Genomic DNA, 6,000 nt, shown 5'->3' with positions numbered 1-6,000 from the left:
GGCCCGATCAGCGCGGCGAGCCTCCGCGGAGTTTGTGCTGGGAGCTCTCAGGTATGGCTCACCTACTCGTCCGCCCTTGGGCCGCTTCCATTTTGAAATATTAAAGCTATTCGTAAGGACTAAAGTAACCACACACCGCACTTAGGAGGTCCTAAGTGTTCCTGCTAAGGAGTCTTCGCTTCTCCCCCCGCCCCCACCCAGGGTGCGGGGAAAAAAGGAAAATAGAAACCAACGGTGAGGAGGTAGGAGTTTCCACCGATTCCACATATTCCTCAAGAGGTCCCCGCAGGGCGATGGCTGAGCAGACGTTGAGACTGGCAAAGAGTTTCAGCTCCACAGAGTGGCAACGCACCGTCTGTTTCCCCCTAGGTCATTCACAATGTCAATAACGCACTGTGCTCTGCAAGAATGGGACCAAGTATGGAATTGGGAAGGGCGGTGGGATTAAGAGAGACCACAGACCAGAAAAAGAGAAGATCCTGGCTCAAGATGATTATATCCTCCTGACATCACAGAACTGGTAGTCAGACTCGCATCTAGAAGAAGCCACCAACATTTCCCGGGGCCATTTCAAAGCTGAGACTCAGGGCTCCTGAGATTGAGTGCCCCTTGCCCTGTAACCATAATTCCCTCACTGGCGGTTAGGTTCTTTCAGTCACATTTCCTGTATCCTTTGGCTACCCATCAGTTATATGCCTGCTTCTCAAAAATGAGGTAGACTTAAAGGTAAGAACTCATTTTTCTTCATTGCTCAAGTAAAGTTACATTCACACGACCTTGATAAAGAGATAAAATGATAGTGTCTAAATCCTAAATGCTCATCCATTTGGTAGTTGGCATTTACTTTCCAGAAATTAGAGGTGAGAGTGATGGGGATGGCATGGCTAGCCCCATTCGTTCCAGTGAAGAAGGTATCTTCCTCAAGGTAAGATGACGGGCCTATTTGATTTAAAAGGACTCACACATTCACCTGCCACGTAATCTGAAGTCACCTCATTAAAGTCAATCCTTAAGGATTTTCTGGAAGCACATACATTCTCACTGAGTTAACACACTGCTACCAGGCAAAGAGAGCATTAAGCGCCAACATGTTAACATGAAATTCATATATCTGAAAAGAACCAATTACCCACCCAATGTCACGCAGCAGGGGGTAATGACCGGCTAGAACTGGAGGTTTAAAAAAAAATAAAGACTTTATTTTGACAATTTGTTTTGGGGATGCAAGAAGGGAGGCAGCACAGTCGCCAAATGAGGTTTCCATCTCTGTGCACTTGGGGCAGCCTGCTGTCAGAATATGGGAGTGTAGTAATGATAATAACAGCAATCAGGTACGTGAAACTTTCTATAGTGGGAGCACTGCTCTAACGCTCTATGCTCACATGATACTAGCAACAACTCTAGGATGCGAATGCTCTTAGTATCACCCCCACTTTACAACAAGTGAGCTAAAGCACAAGGAAGTTATCCAGACCTACTGGAAAATGAGGTGACTTGGGAAAGACCAGTGTTTGAGTTATGGCTCATGACCCTATCCAGTACAAATCTGTTCCCCTCACAGGATCCCATTTTCCACAGGGCTAATGTAAAGAATTGAGGCATAAAGATTTTTTACATCTGTTCCAACCTTTATGATTCTATGAGGTCATCTGGAGAGAACTGGGGAAAGGAATTGCTGAAAAGCAACATGCATATTGCTGAAAACATATTTTAATTATGGCATGGCTTCTCCAAGGACTGGCCTGGAATGAAAGGGTACAAGAGAATAATAAGGCATATTCATCTTCCTGCCCTCCACCATACATATGACCTTTTCAGTGTAGGCTAGGATTTGGGTTAAGTCAGAGAAAAGCAAATTTTGGAATAAAAAGAAAAGGAACCATTGTTCACTACAATTAAACTATCCTTTAAAAAGTTTCTAAAGAGTAATTTTGTTTCATTTTTAAAAACTTTTTAAAACTGAACATGCATTTGAAAATTAGTGAGGATCTATCACTTTTCTTTATTTTAGAGCCTTATAGTTTTTGGAGCAGGAGGGACCTTAAAGATAATCTGATTTAGAAGTTTAAATTTTTTAAGCAACAGAATATTTTATTTAGAATAACATTTTATAAGGAACTCCAATGTTTACCTCATATTTAAAAATTACAGAAAGAGGTGCTCTGGTTGAATGGGGAAGGAGAGTGCTTAGTTCTCAGGGACAGGGTCCACCTCTTCCTTCTCTATATCCCATCCCTGTATGGCATATACTCCCCCTTCACAGATGCGAAAACTGAGGCCAAAGTGTCATAAACCATCTTAGGAGTTCTTTTTCCTAATCCAGGGTCATTTCTAAACCACATTACAAAAAGTTGTCTTCTCTCTGCCAACAAAGCATTACTACTTTTAGACACACCATGTTATTATGTCACTCAGACTTTATTCTCTTTATGTATCACAGACAGGACATGCTTGATAGTTGCAACAACATTACAAGCCACAATTTCCACTGGCATTCCACTCAGAGACAAGAAATAAATAGACGCCAACCCACCCAAAAACAAAAGATCTAAGAAAATGCAAGGCCACTCATAACTTTGCTTTGGAGGTTAATTTGCATTGTAACTTGGTTAATTTGCATTGTAACTTCCTAATCCAACTTTCTCAGTAAATTTTTAGGAAATCTTATATTGTGAAACATCAATAAATAAACGTACACACACACACATGCATACATATGTAAATATGTAATGTACATACACATACAGACACACATACATACAATACATAAATATAACTGCCAATTTAGAGTATTTCCTCAAATAGGGGTGCCTGGGTGGCTTAGTCAGTCAAGTGGCCAGCTCTTCGGCTCAGGTCATGATCTCATGGTTTGTAAGTTCCAGCCACGCATCAGGCTCTTTGTGGATGGTACAGAGTCTGCTTGGGAGTCTCATTCCCCACTCTCTCTCTCTGCCTCTACCTCACTTGCACTCTCTCTCTCTCAAAATAAATAAACTTAAAAAATTATTTTAAAAAATAAAATAAAATATTTCCCCAGATAGTGTAACTTAACCTAAGTACTAGCAAGCCTCTCTACATCATAAGATCAGAGAGAAAGTGAGCTCCCAGTCTGTGGCAGAGTTCAAGGGGAAGCTGAATGACTATCAGACAAGGGAGGAAGCACCAGGCTTTGTAGGCATAAGAATGACCCCTCGGGTCCCTTTCATCTCTAAGATTTCATAACCTAATAATAATCACAATAACCACAGTCACTACCCTTACCGGTTATTGAACACTACTATATGCCAAGCACCATGCTAAGCACACCATAGTTGTTGCATCCTCAAGAAAATGTTTTAGAAGAGTTCATCATGCCCATTTACAAGTAAAGACAGAAGAGGCTCCCAATGGTCAGATCACTGTTGCAAAGACATGCAGTTAGTAAGTATCAGCACCAGGCTTTAAACCCAGACCAGAGTGCAAAGCTCCTATTCTTTTCTCTTTGTTATACCACCTCCTTGCAGACACGTAAAAAGACAAGTTAAAGTGTATATGGTAAAAAGGGTAGGGTTTCAGGATCACAGATGAAGGGTCACTGATACTGTGGGGGAATTAGGAAGGCTACATAGCAGAGGTGACATCCGAACTGGATCAGGAATATGGATCTGAAGTTATCTACATGGAAGATGGGTGGAGGCAGGTGACTCCAGAGAGAGCACACTGCTCTAAAAGAAACATAGAAGCATGAGAAGTTAGGGGAATGTACAGCTCTTCACTGTTGAGTGAATGTTGAATGTACACCCAACACTTTTCTGTGGCTTGACGATAAGGGCATGACTAAGAAGGTCAGGAGAAAATGCTGAAAGGGTCAGCCAGACTTTGTCGTCACAGAAGAAACGCAGGCTCTCTCCAGATGATAGAGAGCTGGGAGTGGCTCAAGGCAGAGGGAGGCATGGTCACATGTCAAGGGTACTTGCTGCCCTGAATATGCAGCATACACAGAGGTCAGCTCTCCAGGATCCTACCATGGGCGTGTGCAACACCACGGGACAAGTGCTAACCAGGGCTCCATAAGAGGAATCTGGCTATCAAGTACAAACAAGCTCCTCAGCCGATGAAGAATGAAGAGTGGCACAAAGAGAAAACATAAAATCAGGAAAAGCACAGCACTGTCTCCCATGAACACCCATCTTCCAGCTACAAGGTAAGGACCCCTTGCTTTAACCTTCATGAAGCAAACCAGAACCCTTGTTACATTTTTTATGACTTGGGAGTGGCATCATCCAGAGAGTCTCTCAGTAAGGAAGCGGGGAAGACTTCTAGAGAAGCATTAAGGATATCGGAAGTAGCCCCCAACAGGCACATCAGCCCCTCCTTCCCACTCATTCCAGAGGTAAGCCAGAACATAACACAATATCAATAGAGACATTGACAATGTTGTCAATGGAGACAATAGAGAAGACACATTGTCTTCTCTCCCACTGGCATCCCTTTCTGGCAAGGGGCCTCTTTTTGGTGACAGTCACACTGCCTTTTCCCTTTGAAGTCCTTTCATTTTGGTTTTATAATTTGGATCAGACTCTGTCCCAGGAACCACCTCCACCTGAAAAAAAAAACTGCAAGGAGAAGCAATGTATTGCGAAGTGCAGAGAACCCCCATTCTCAGGCCCATCTGAAATGGGGCTCTGGTAGGCAACATGTCAACCATCCAGAGTTTGACCCAGAGAGGTGGGGAGAGGAGACCAGAGAAGAAACAGGATGGAGTCCCAGTTCAGGGGTGGTCTCATGAAACCAGCGTGTGACCCAGTGTCTGCCCCTCTCTGTGACAGGATCCTTCAGTTGCTCTGACATGACAAGCTCAGGTGATGCTTCCACCGGAGTTGGTACAGGCAAAGTGAAGGGCTAAGCATAGCACTGAATCACATGTGATTACCTAGGGCATGACACCGCTCTCCTCTGGCCATGGCTGGGTTGGGCTCAGTGACCTTTGGATCCCTTCTTAGCTCTCACATACCCCGGGTTGAAACCCACAACCTGACCTGGGAAAACTAAGCTTTTTTTTCGCCCTCCAAAAAAAGCTATAGGAAAACCTGGAGTCCTACCACTGGCTAGATTCAACTATTATAAATATTACTTAGGTTGGCCAATCAAGGCCATCCACCTTGTATCTGAACAAAGTGACCAGTCCAAGGGAGCCATGTAACCAAAGCAGATCTAATGTTGGATCCTTATGAGAGATTTGATGTGGCCACTGGGAAAGAGAGAGAAAGGATCTACTTGTCTTTTCTCTGAGATAGCATTATAAAGCTTGAGGTTATCTTGGCCCTGGGGTTATTCTTTTACCATGTAGAGAAGATATACCAGAAAAATGACACCAACACAGAGAAAAACAGAGAGAAAAGCTAAAAATGCCAAGAAACAAATGTTATAGGATCTTTTTGAGCCCCTTGATCTTGCTATGGCTGAAGCCAGAGCTACCCATGAACTTTTTAAGTTATATGAACCAAATAAATGTCCCCTCCCACCATACTTTCTCACTTAAGCTAACTTGAGTCAGATTCTTGTCACTGAAAACCAAAAAAAATCTGAACTAATAGAACTCCCATAGAAGATTTTTGTAAGGAGTTAAAAAAAAATGTGTGGCTAGTACCTTAAACATTGAAAGCTCTCATAACATAGTATAGCTCCTCTACCATCTCAGCCATCCAAAGAGACACGAAAAGAAGGAAACTGGAAATGGTACAGTACCTTGGAGTGGGCAGGGCACCCAATACAAGGAGGCTTTTTATTTCAATAAGTAGATACCTCAATAATTTCATTTCAATAAGAGTTTGGTAATGACCTGTCAAAGCACTGCCATTATTATGTATGTTAGTTACTCAGATCAATCCTGAAGTGAGTGAAACACATTATTTTTATCCCAGGTTCAGAAATAAAGTGGATCAGATCCAAGAGATCTGTTGGCTTCCCTCCCCTGGTCTATCTTCCAGCTAGTAGCCAGGTAGCATGACAATACACAGC

The 6,000-nt window shown here is 42.9% G+C and overlaps 1 protein-coding gene across 3 annotated transcripts in view; it reads right to left on the bottom strand.

Annotated features, from left to right (window-relative positions):
• Window positions 1-6,000, bottom strand: part of PDE1C (phosphodiesterase 1C) — a 509,313-nt gene that overhangs the window by 297,976 nt on the left and 205,337 nt on the right. The gene's annotated exons all lie outside the window — the stretch shown is intronic.

This window comes from Suricata suricatta, chromosome 2, assembly GCF_006229205.1.
Source record: "Suricata suricatta isolate VVHF042 chromosome 2, meerkat_22Aug2017_6uvM2_HiC, whole genome shotgun sequence".
NCBI lineage: Eukaryota > Metazoa > Chordata > Mammalia > Carnivora > Herpestidae > Suricata > Suricata suricatta.
This window is presented reverse-complemented; position numbering and strand designations above follow the sequence as displayed.